The sequence below is a fragment of the Leuciscus leuciscus genome, assembly GCF_965113295.1.
Source record: "Leuciscus leuciscus genome assembly, chromosome: 15".
NCBI classification, from domain to species: domain Eukaryota; kingdom Metazoa; phylum Chordata; class Actinopteri; order Cypriniformes; family Leuciscidae; genus Leuciscus; species Leuciscus leuciscus.
The window spans coordinates 10,646,687-10,659,891 of NC_138739.1; the positions used below are offsets into that span (position 1 = coordinate 10,646,687).

A 13,205-nucleotide genomic window follows, 5' to 3' on the forward strand; every position below is an offset into this window, starting at 1 on the left:
ATGTTCTATGCGTTTGTCCCTGTCAAATAAACATTAAAAAAAATAATAATAATAAAAGTGCTCCACATGGCTCCAGGGGGTTAAATAAAGGCCTTTTATTAATATTGTGTATCTTAATTTCAATAAGATTATCTTAATTTTAATAAGATTTATCTGTATTGAAGTTTTTGTATTTCTGTTTTTGTTTAGAAACACACACACACACACACACACACACACACACACACACACACACACACACACACACACACACACACACACACACACACACACACACACACACACACACACAAGTAGTGCATGTATGAGTGACATAACTCTGCTGTAAGGATTGTCGCTCATACAACTTTGTGTGAAGAAAAAGTAGATACTTTTGAGTATGTAGCAGAGCATACAAGCTTTGGGACATACTATCACGTTATACAATTGTGTCTTTAAAGGGACAATGTGTAGTTTTTTAGGTATTTTATTATCTAAAATCAATATTTTTTATTCATAAATATGTCCTGAATGGTGTACAAATACCTCTGCCAATGATCTGACTTAAAGGAGAACTCCGGTCAATTATTATTATTTTTTGTAAATTTGGAGTGCTGTCAGTACAGAGAACAACAAAAATCGGTGTTGCCTACACCGTGTTATCCTCTTTTTAAAGTTTGCACCCTGTTGACTTCAATAGGGCAATAGTTAAACCTGCATTTAGCCTCTTAACATCCTTGATGTGTCATTACAAGTGCACAGCCAATGTGAGTGATTCCTTTAGAGTGAACACGAGTGACTCTGACTGCAGTAGATGTGAAAGATATGAATAAGGTTTAGTTACCTATGATCACGCACGTGAACTCGACAATCGGTAACTATGGACTTCGACTGAAAACAGGATGTAAATACAGGTATGAGCGCTGGCCGAATTAACTTCATTTTTATTCATATTTTTATTATATCATTATAACCCTTTTCTCAACTAATTTAATTTGAAATTTCCCTCATCAAGAAAACCCTGGATTCCCGGCAGTTGAATGTTGAATTGGACGGAGTTTTTTTTCTCTTCTCAAATTAATAAGCGCACGGTGCCTCCACCAGGGAATTATAAAGCAAAAATGAATTTACTTATAATTTACTTCCCCAGAATTTTAAATTCTTGTTAGTTTTTCCCCCAATTAATTGAAATAATAAATCAATACAGAAATTCCAAATAAGGCAAAAAGAATAACAATGATTTATTATTTAAACACTAATATGAAACACTTTTTGTTGGAAGAAAAATAAATAAAATTAAAATAAAATGACAATTGGTGTTTCAAAGCATAAAATAAGAAATGGAAACAATTTGTTTTGTTCAGTTGTATAAAAGGTTTTCACTCCTTACACCCTTTAGGTACTCAATAGCCTCAATCTCTCTGAGTATTCTAAATGATCACCCTCAAAAAAACAATACACTCTCCCTTCTTATTTTAAGTGAAAAAAATAAAATAAATAAAATACACCGGATAATTATTGAAAACTCACAATTACTCCTTTGAATCGATTTACACACTTCACAGAATTAACACAAAATTAACTCAGTAACAACACAATATATTAGTTTCGTCACAGTCTCTTATGAAAATAAACACACACTCTTTTGGCTAGCCGTTGGGGCCCAATCGTTGGTGCACTTTCAAGGGAAATTAATTCAAGTAAAACTCAGTACATCCAGAGAATTTGTCGAAACGAATTCACTTATATTCCATCCAGGGAAATGACGAAGCAGTGAAAAGTGATCACTTACAGCACGAGCCGCGAACAGAACACTGCTAGATGGGAGAAAATCCTACACAATGTCCCTTTAACGGTTGCTCTCCGTCGCTTAGTTACACGCATCCTGTCATCATAAACTGACCTGTCCATCATCTTGTCAAAGATAAAATCATCACATTTCATTTAATTTCCTACCTTATCATAGAGAAATGCAGTTTCACGTCGATCTGCAGTCGTGGGTTTTTCATGCAGAGAACTCTCCTCATTGATGCATTTAAAAGTTAATGACCAAACGGATCTTTATAAAAGATTTATGTTGTTGCAGATGAAAATTTAATACGGAAAACATCAAATAAATATTTTTATCAGCTTAAATGTTGATTATTAGTCACTCAAACCCCTTTATCTAAACCTCTCTACTTAACCGTCGGCCGCTCATGTTTTGTAGTTTTCTGAACACTTTTTACTCGTGTTTGTAGTTCTGACCTGGATCCTCCTCCAAAGCACAGTGGATAGTGGGCAATATTAGCTGTTATAGGGTGCTTCTCAATATCCCTCCTCGTCTCCTCTCTCCTCCGCCCTCTATCCTATGACCCGGAAACCGATCGAGCTCAGCCATCTTGAAAGACATCTCAATTCTCTAATTGCACCGCGAGGAGTCGAGGATTGAGGATCGAGGAGGCTTCCTGAGGAGTCATGAGCGAGGATACACAGGTGTATGCGGAAGAGTTTTATCGACTAAAACGTGACGCACGCCTAAATTCTCCTCCCCCTTCACATCGGTCACAATCATTTTAATTTATACTTTACCTTGGCAGTTTATATAAACCACACATCTCACATATTTCAACAGGGTATCTTGCTTTATTATTATTTATTATGAATTTCTTAAATAAACAAACTTCAACAACATAAGGGCAGATCATTTGAGCGCTGCTGATGACGCGATGAAGTGACGCTCGAGTGATCAAGTATTCCAATGTATAAAAAAAAGTTACATTCGATTCCTCCGTCCTCGCGTCTTTTCCTTGCAGCCTTCCCTCGCACCCTACAGGGGGCGGAGCTGAGACACGAGGAAAGGAAGCGAGGAAAGGAAACGAGGATGCACAAATAAGAAATGAGAAGCACCTATAGTGAGCACGGATCCACACTTCGAAAATCCACCGGAAATAGTAGACTAGAATACACCTGAGGGTCCTGCTTAAAGGGATTTAGTCAGCCCAAGAAGCCTGTCAGTAAACACTTGCACAAATGGCAGTAGGTGGCTTGGTAACACTTTATATTACGACCCGCAAACAACTGCGTAAGTAAACCGAAATTACGGTGTACGTTTCTGTAATTATAGTTTACTTCCGTGTAGGTATAAGGGAACAATATGTTAAGTTTTGGGTACTAAAGGGGTACAACCAGATCAGGCCCGGCTGCAGAATGAAATGACTGAGAGGGGGCATGTGAAATTGTTAAGGGGGCTTAACTTTATACCATCAATGAACAATACACACTGATAACTTGCTTAGTAAAAAAAGATAAGGCAGCATAATTTATTATGCATATTTTAACCCTTTCACGCTTAATTTTAATATTCTAACTGACTCCCCATAGTGAGTTTATTCAAGGCGACTGTTATTTTAGAATTTAGAACGTTCCCCCTTAATGTTTCCATGGCGACGCGTCATATTTGTCACGTGACACACCGTGGATGTATCGCTTTTATTTCCTTTTCCCTTTTTTATTCAAAATCAACAGATTTTGCTAAACCCATTTTATTCTATCTGATATTCCGATTCTCAAAAATGTGTATGTGAGTGTGTTTGGTCATTTAAAAACCTTTATAAATAATCTTGATCTTGATCTACGTGAGATGGCTGTTTATGGCTGAGATGGAAACACTGCATAGTTGTGATATGACAGCGCTGAGCGCGTCCGACTCTGGCTCAGCGCCAACCAACGCGCGAAAGCACAGTTTGAATCTGGCAGTTATGTCGTCACTGAACATTCTAAATCCCATATGTGGGACCGTACTCTCAGGGGCACTGAAATAAAAAATCCCATATATGGGACTGTACTGCTCAAAAAGTTAATCATTTAATTTGTAACCATGAATACAAAAATGAAACTGAGGGGGCACAAATAAGATCTGAGGGGGCAATGCCCCCTTTTGCCCCCTCGTGGCGCCGGGCCTGAACCAGATATTCAAGCAAATTATTTATAATGTAATTATTTTGAAACTAACCTATTCTGTTAATATATTCCAGGCAAAAATTGTACGTCTGTTGTATATAAAAGATTTTTATATAATTTCTGTCAAAATATGTTCTCGTGCAATGTAGTTACAGGGTAATTTTGACATCTGTGGGTTGTAAATTAAACTTTAGATAAATATAAGCTCCTTATATGTAAGTGTATAAATTTAGTATATATATATATATGCACAATATGATAAAAATTGAATCAAAAACAATTTCATAAACACCTGATTTCGAAAAACATGCAATGCTATTTATTGGCTTTTCTTACTAAACTACTTAACGTTAAGCCAAAAAAAATAGTTTCTGCTATGATTTTAATTTAGAACATACCATGTAGTACTTAGTACTTACCTTATCACATTGTATTGCAATGACACTTAAATGTCAGGGCAAATATACTGTGTAATTAAAAGTTTTTATTTTTTTTAATAAGAGTACCTTTCTCTGTAATTACTGTGCAAATAGTGTTGTTTCATATTGTTACATAGTAAGTAGTGTTTATTACCCGTTTTAACTGTGTATTTACTGGGTAATTGTAACTCCTGCGGGCTGTAAATTAAAGTGGTGCTTGTTACCCCCTTGTTCTGTGTAGTTACAGGGTAAGTGCAGTAAATATACAATACAGGATCCCATTTAATTTCTGACTTTTATTTCACAAAAAAAATTCAAAACACTTTTCCTTCTTAATAAAACATTGTCTTATACAGTATACTCAAACAACAAAGTAACACATTATACCCCCCATTATATATTTTTTTTCGAAATCAGGTGTTTATAAAATTGTTTCACGAGTTCACACTTACATATAATTTGAATGGGTAAGTTTAATGCGTATATGGCGTGCTGTCCGGAGGGAGGGCTCCGAGCTCGGAGTTCAGCCCGAACCCAGAGTACTCCCCCCGTATGTAAGTGTTTAGTACTAGAAGTGTGGAGAAGGGGTGGTGGAGGGATGCTGCAAAAACTGTCAATGGAATGAGGTGAGACTGCTGAGTATTTATACCTCTCACCATTGATTGCTGAGTGCTTTCCACTTGTGTTAATTATCTGAACGTGCTCCTCCCGAACCTTGTTAATAAAACATAATTTCACGAGTTCACACTTACATATAATTTGAATGGGTAAGTTTAATGCGTATATGGCGTGCTGTCCGGAGGGAGGGCTCCGAGCTCGGAGTTCAGCCCGAACCCAGAGTACTCCCCCCAAAGCTAAAGCAGAGGACAGCCGCCGGACTAAAGATCCCCCAAATGAGTGCCGAGTTGGCGGGCTGGTATCTCAAGAAGGCCTGGATGCTTGACCGGGAAGGCCCGTAATGGTGGCTCCCTGCCCGGCTGATGTCCCCTGTTGGTCTGTAAACGGGAGCGGTTGTAGTTTACAGAAACAGGGAGGTGGGTGCTTGCCTCTGAGATTTCCTCGCACTGCGTTGCTGGAAGAAAAGAGAAAACATTAGTACTCTACTGGGGAAGTTCTCACTCCGTCCACTGTGAGACCAATGCTCGCTGGACGGAAAGGAAACAGGAAAGTGAGTGCTTGCCCAGGAGATTTTCTCACACTGCATCATTGGATGAAAGAGAAAACGTAAGTGCTCCACTGGGAAAGTTCTCACTCCGTCCGCTGTGAGACCAATGCTCGCTGGACGGAAAGGAAACAGGAAAATGAGTGCTTGCCCAGGAGATTCTCATACTGCATCGTTGGATGAAAGAGAAAACGTAAGTGCTCCACTGGGAAAGTTCTCACTCCGTCCATTGTGAGACCAATGCTCGCTGGACGGAAAGGAAACAGGAAAGTGAGTGCTTGCCCAGGAGATTTTCTCACACAGCATCATTGGATGAAAGAGAAAACGCAAGTGCTCCATTGGGAAAGTTCTTACTCCGTCCACTGTGAGACCAATGCTCGCTGGACGGAAAGGAAACAGGAAGGTGAGTGCTTGCCCAGGAGATTCTCATACTGCATCGCTGGATGAAAGAGAAAATGTAAGTGCTCCACTGGGAAGTTCTCACTCCGTCCGCTGTGAGACCAATGCTCGCTGGACAGAAAGAGGAGACAGTAAAGAAGAGACAGTAAAGAAGAGAAAGAGTTTTTTTTTTTTTTTTTTTTAGATAAGGCAATTCTAGATAAGCCAGAATTGACTGGTATGGTTGGATTTGCGAAGCGAGGTTAAAAATGTAGATGAAATGACCTTTTTTGGTTTGGTCAGTTTTACTTTGTTTAATCAAGTATTATAGGAGACATCACTGCTGTGGCAGTGGAGAAGATTAGCCAGAGTAAAAGAGCTCCAGTGGGAGCATAGGAGACATCACTGCTGTGGCAGTGGAGAAGATTAGCCAGAGAAACAGAGCTCTAGTGAGAGCGGAGGAGACATTACTGTTGCAATATTAGAGAAAATTTTACCAGAGAAATTGAGCTCCTCCAGGACCAGAGGAGACATCACTGCTGCAGCAGTGGATAAACTTACCTGGAGAAACTGAGCTCCCACAAAGGGAGGAGGAGAGTGGGGCTTAGCGGACCGACGCTCGTCTTCTTGTGCTTTAGATCAAAGACGCGAGAAAAAGGAGGCGAGATGAAATCCTTGCGGGATTATGCACATTGAAGTTTAAGTGACCGAGCAAAGATAACAGTTTGCGTTTAGAACAATTTTGATTATCTGAAGTTTATTTAGTTAAGTACAAAAGAGACGGTTTATGGTAAAAGACGAAGCTTGCATAAATGTAGGCATCTTGTATTTATTTAACTGTGTTTCAATTAAGGATTACTAATCTCTTGGCATGAAACACATTGCTTTTATAGCCTACATTTTTTTTTTTTTTTTTTTTTTACGAGATTTTGCAGATAGATTGCAGGACAGTGTTAACGATAGGTTCTTAATGATTCTGTGATCAAACTGCACGTAACGTGCGACCTACTGTATGACAGTAAATCATTTGTACAGAAACAATTTAAAACGTGCATTCCCCCGATCAAATTTGTATACAGATGGCATGACTGGCTCGTGACTCAAACAACTGAAGCAATGTCAAGCTCAACCAAGACAGACACGAGAAGGGCCGAGCTGAGCACTCACTGAGTTGACCCGGCAAACGTTGAGTATGGACTGGCCGGAACTCAATCTGCGGCGCGGCACGGCGCGGCTTACTTTAGGGCCAGCTGTGGCGGCCTGGCGAAGGAGGAAGACCCTTCCCTCGCGTGAAGAGGGCGGCATTGCCTTACTAACCATTTCTCTAATGGCGGGAATTGTTGTATGAACCGGTGTAGAGAAATGCGCGGAAGGAGATCGCGGATGTTTCGCCCGCGGTTATGATCCCGTTTGTTAAGCCTGACGCCCGCGATATTGGTCAGAGGATTGCGGCAGAGGTTCTTCAATGAGAGATTATTCATCGGACGGGAAATGCTCGATTCGGACCTGTTAGGACGATACTGTCTGGCTACATGCTGCAAAAACTGTCAATGGAATGAGGTGAGACTGCTGAGTATTTATACCTCTCACCATTGAGTGCTTTCCACTTGTGTTAATTATCTGAACGCGCTCCTCCCGAACCTTGTTAATAAAACATCATTTCAGATTACATTTTTATCATACTGTGCTTACATACAGCCATATATATATATATATATATATATATATATATATATATATATATATATATATATATATATATATATATAGTTTAATTTAAAACCCACCAATGTCAAAATTACCCTGTAACTACATTGCACAAGAACATATTTAGCCAGAAATGTGATAAAACCTTTTATATACAACAGACGTAGGCTACAATTTTTGCCTGGATATTAAAGCTGCCGTCGGCAAGTCTGGCAGATTGAGTGGACTTAGCCAAAATTTTTAATGTTTACAACTCATGCCCCTCCCCCACTATCAACGAGCACCCGCCCATCGTCAGTGCGTGTGTACCTGATTTTCTGTGAACGGCGCGTCCATCTCTTCAGCATCGATCAACACCATGGACTCGGAGGTAGGCTGCCCTGGCTAATCTATCCATAGATAGCAATAACCGAGGAACTGGAAGCTTGTGAGTAGATTTTCTCTCTGCCATCACGCTTCGTACAAACTTCAGGCGAACTTCAGGCGTGTCGTGTGCATGTGATATTGTAACGTCCGCGTCTGCGCGAGGGAGAGGGGATCTGTGGCGTGTGCGTGCACGACTTGTGATTGACAGTCAGATATCACACCCCCCTGCGCTGATTAGACCCGATGATCCGGGACGGTGGATTTTTGCAAAACAAAATAACACGCTCCAGTAGAGTGACCACCGGGACAGTCCCGAAATGTGAAGCTTTGTCCCGCGTCCCGCAAGTCATAAGCAGTGTCCCGCATTTTAATTTTGTCTTCGTCATTTTATTTCATCGTCCTTTAAATGACAATTCTACAATAAAAAAAGTTAATAAGAAAACACTGAACATGCGCAATGCAGCCGTTATTATTGGTTATAGCCAGAGCGGGAAAATAAACACTGAGAAAAAAAAAAACCCACACAGACAAAAAAAAAAAAAAAAAAAACCTTAACAGAAAAATGGATCTATCCGGAGCTCCCGAGAAGAAAAAGCGTCTTTGTTCGTATAATAAGGAATGGGAGAAAAAATATACATGGTTAAAACCAGTCACAGGTGACCCTAAAGGGCCGTACACACCGGGACGAATATCGGCGCGCGTTATTCGCCAGCGTTTTTCAACGCGTTTTTTGTGTTCACACCCAAACGATTTTCGCTGACGATGAGCCGAGTGAACATGCAAATTCATTCCCTGACATTAGATGGCGCTTAATGTAAAACAGAAATACTCCGCTGTCGCGTTTGTCATATAGTTCTTTATGTTCCGACACCAACGAGACCAGCAGCTATACATTCATCTTGCCTTGCATCTTCCTCGTCTTATTTCTTCTCAGCAGTGTAGACGCTGCTTGGCGTATATCTTCTTCGCCGTTACGTATGTGTGCTCGGCAAGACCGTTTTGTGTTTGAGCGCCCCCAAGTTGTGTTTTACTGTAACTTCAGAAGCTCCAGACACGTGAGCAAAAGCGCCAATCTCATTGGTCGGATAGTTTTTGACGCGGCGCGTCAAACCAAAAAAACGAACCCGAGGCGTTTTTTAAAAAATGACGCTTTTACGCGTGGCGTTTTTCGCGTCGGTGTGCACACTCACATTGGCGCCCTTTGTTTAGTCACGAGGCGTTAAACGTCGGCGAATATCGCGCGCAAAATTCGTCCCGGTGTGAACAGGCCTTAAAGTCCCACTCCGATCATATTTTGATTTATTTTTAAACATTCTCAGTGGTCTTTAAATGATGATTATGCCGTTTTTAGCCAAAATCACAAAACCTGTGCCGTTTTCTGGGACTTCGCTTCAGCAGAGCGGCAGTAGCTCATTAGCAATTCGCCTCTGCGTTGTGGGCGGAGCCGTTGGCTGAAGCGAGATACATAGGCAGCAACAGCCTCTTTCTGTCTTTCTTTCTTTCTGTCAACACAGAAAACATTTCATCACTGGATAGTTTTTTTCGTTTAATTAAAGTGTTGTTTTATGTCAGCTGAATGTCCGGAACGCTTTTCAGAGAAGATAAGGCAACTTTTTAAGCACAATTCACACCCAGCGGCAATTCAGAAAAAGAAAAAAAAATCTCCGAATGCTCCACACGAAACTTTGGTCTTCCGACCTTTTACCGCCGTGTCGATTTATTTTGATTAATATGTGCGAGGGAGAGAGAGCAAGACAGCGCTTAGTTTGGAGACGGTGAGGTCTTGTTTACATTTTCGCCTGGCTCCGAAGACAGAGAGTGCGCGCGCGCGCGTCCGGGTCTCTCTCTCTGCTCGTTCTTTCAGTTATAAACATGTCCTGTCACAAGCGCAGCAGTTCATCTACATTACTCACCGATCAAATAAGACTTTGGCGGGACAAAAAATCACTTTGGCGGGCGCTAAAACAAGTTCAATGCAGGAAAATTCATGCGTGAATTTAACTGAGTAGTACATGACCATGCACTCGCACAAATGCGACCACATAAAATTTTAACTCGCACATTCTCAAAAAATGGTCGCAGTCTGGAACCCTGGAACGTAATCCATTCATCTCTCACAGCAACATGTTTTGGTAAAGCATGAAAGCTAATACCAATATCTCTCCTCTTAGCATTGCAACCCGCTACCGCACATAGGTATTGATCCGCCATCGTCTTCTCTACTCCTCAGAACCTGACCGACCGGGCGGGCCCCGCCCAGTGGAGTTACTACGTCACAACTCCAGTCTATTTTAGCCGGCATTTTAGCGTCTGCTACTGATTCACAGCCATTTGAATGCAGAAATACTCAGAAATACAACTTTGAGCTTATTTTTCTCAAGATATGTCCTCTAGCATAAGAAAAATGCCACAAGAACATGTTAACACCTAGAAAAACATGATTTTCATCGGAGTGGGTCTTTAAGAAAGGAGATTGCAGTGTATGCCACCGAAGTTTCACCATCACACATGGAGGTGAGGGGGATGTAAGGAAGCACGGAGATGGGGAAAGTCACAAGAGAAATGCACAACAAAGAAATGCTAACGCTAGCATGACAAGTTTTTTCTCTCCACCGAAAGATGGGAACCAAAATAAAATCACAGCAGCTGAAGTGACAAGTGTCTACCATAATGTGCAGCATGGTTTATCGTATAGGTCAGGCGACTGTACTACTAAACTAGCCCCAGTCATTTTCCCCGATTCAGAAATAGCAAAGAAGCTGGCTTGTGGAAGAACGAAGAGTTTCTGTAACTATTGTTACAGGTGTGCTTGCACCAGCATCTTTAGAAACATGCTTGAAACAGTTAAATACGCCAATGATTGCAGATAGACCGGATTCTCTTCCACACTTTTCCATTGCGTCTGATGCATCAAACCATGGAACAACCAAGTTATTCCCGTTAGCATTAAGATATTACACACCCGACCTAGGAGTGCAGAACAAACTGTTGGACTTTTATGATGATTGCAATGAAAACTCTGATGCGATTTTCAACCAGGTCGTTTCAAGGCTCGAGGAGAGAAATCTGGGGTTAGAACGGATCTCTGCATACTCGGCTGATAACGCCAGCGTCAATTATGGTGTGCATAACTCTGTGTATAAAAAACTGACGGACAAGAATGCATCAATTATCAAGGCCAACTGCGTGGCCCATTTTCTGCACAACTGTGGGAGGTATGCAGGCGATAAGCTGAGAATTGACATTGAGAACATAGTCACAAAAGTTTGCAACCACTTTTCGTCTTCAGCTAAACGTGTGCAAGAATTAAAGGAAGTGTTTGAGTTTGTGGACGAGGAGTACACGGCTCTTTACAAGAATGTGCCGACACGGTGGCTAAGTTTGTGGCCTGCTGTCAAACGTCTGCACGACTCCTGGCCAGCTGTCAAAAGCTATTTTTTATCTCTTGGAGAAGAGCGCTGTCCATCAGCACTTTGGAAATTGCTCGCAAATTGTGAGGATGGAGAAGACGTGCCCTGTGAACTCCAGGCATACTTGTTGTTTTTGCAAAATAGCCTCAAAGTTTTTTTCGACGCTGTGCTTAAAGTTGAGGGAGACGAGACAACTGTGTGTGAACTTTTCAAGTTAATGACCAATCTCAAATTGAAACTAGAGCAAAGGAAAAATGATCGATTCTTTGGATTCGAGACCAGTACTCTCCTGCAAAAGTTTCCCACCGCACAGGTTGCTGTTATAGAGCAGGACTTTCTTATGTTCTATGAAAGAGCGCTTGCTTACCTACACAAGTGGTTTGATTTCACTGATGGCAACTACCTAAAGCACATCTCATGCCTGGCTATCAAGAGGGAATTTAGCTTCCAAGACCTCCGTGGAGCAGCTGAAGCATTAAAAATGAGCTTAAAACTGGACATGAACCAGTTGTATGATGAATTCTGTGTTCTTATGCCGCACATAAAGGAAATCGCAACAACAACAAATCCTGTTGCATCTAAGTGGACAGTTCTGTTGAAGCACGTCCGTGCCCCAAACATAACAGCTCTGGTATCTTTGGCTTTGAGCATTCCTGTCACCAACGCGTTCGTGGAGAGGGTGTTTTCTCTCATGACTGCTGCGTGGACAGAGACAAGGAACCGCGCAACTGTGGACCTCATAAAAAGTCCTCCTGGTGAAAGTGAACTACAGCTACACCTGCCAGGAGTTCTACAGACACATAATGAATGAGAAGGCCCTACTCGAAGCTGCCAGATCAGACAAAAAATATAAATTCAAGATGCACTGAATCCGGTAAGAACGCATTTAATCTTTCTAGTCTTTCCTAATGGAATTTATGTGCTTATTTGGAAATGTGCTTTTTAGCGATCGATTGGATTATTATTTTCACTTAATTATTTGTTTTGAATAGACACGTGCTGTTAAAATTATTTTTTACTGATATTACATATTAATATAGTGACGTTCACAGCGCCGGTCAGCGCCGTCATTAACATTTTTATAAACCCTATTAGCAATTTAAAACATGTTAACATCACTGCAAAAAGACATCTAATAAAAAAAATCAATATTTATTCACCTAGTATAATAATAGTAATTTCTCTCCCTCGTGTCCCGCATTGTCCCGCAAAATCAGGTCTGCTGACCTGCAACAGAGCAATAGCCAGGTGGTCACCCTACGCTCCAGGTGGAGTTAGAAGCTCGGGTTTTTTTCTAAAACCACCTTATTTATGTTGTTCTGTCGGATTATAGTGTCAATTTCACTGAATTTGATCAAAAAAATTTTGCCGACGGCAGCTTTAAAATAATAGGTACCTGTTAGTTTTAAAATAATTACATTATAAATAATTTGCTTGTATATCTGGTATACCCTTTAGTACCCAAAAGTTAACATATTGTTCCCTTATACCTACACGGAAGTACACTATAATTACAGAAACGTACACCGTAATTTCGGTTTACTTACGCAGTTGTTTGCGGGTCGTAATATAAAGTGTTACCGGTGGCTTTGTCAATTTTCTTTTTCTTTTTCTTTTCTCTCTTTGGTTAAAATCTCGATATAAATAAATGGATTAAACTTACCTCAAGCATTTTGACTGGACACTGGCTGGCATAATTATTATTAGTTTGTGATAATATCTGCTGTCAGTGGTGCACGGTGGGTAATAATCTCGTATGACCTGTAACATTAATTTGATTGTTTTCATACATGTTTTGATGGATTGATTCAGTACTTTAAAGCAGTTTGGTCTAGCGGGTAA

General features: G+C 40.7%; 2 protein-coding genes across 10 annotated transcripts in view; one reads left to right on the forward strand and one right to left on the reverse strand.

Annotated features, from left to right (window-relative positions):
* LOC309476219 (uncharacterized protein) overlaps window positions 1–13,205 on the forward strand; it is a 169,890-nt gene that overhangs the window by 60,447 nt on the left and 96,238 nt on the right. The gene's annotated exons all lie outside the window — the stretch shown is intronic.
* Window positions 1–13,205, reverse strand: part of LOC309476022 (uncharacterized protein) — a 157,047-nt gene that overhangs the window by 34,112 nt on the left and 109,730 nt on the right. The gene's annotated exons all lie outside the window — the stretch shown is intronic.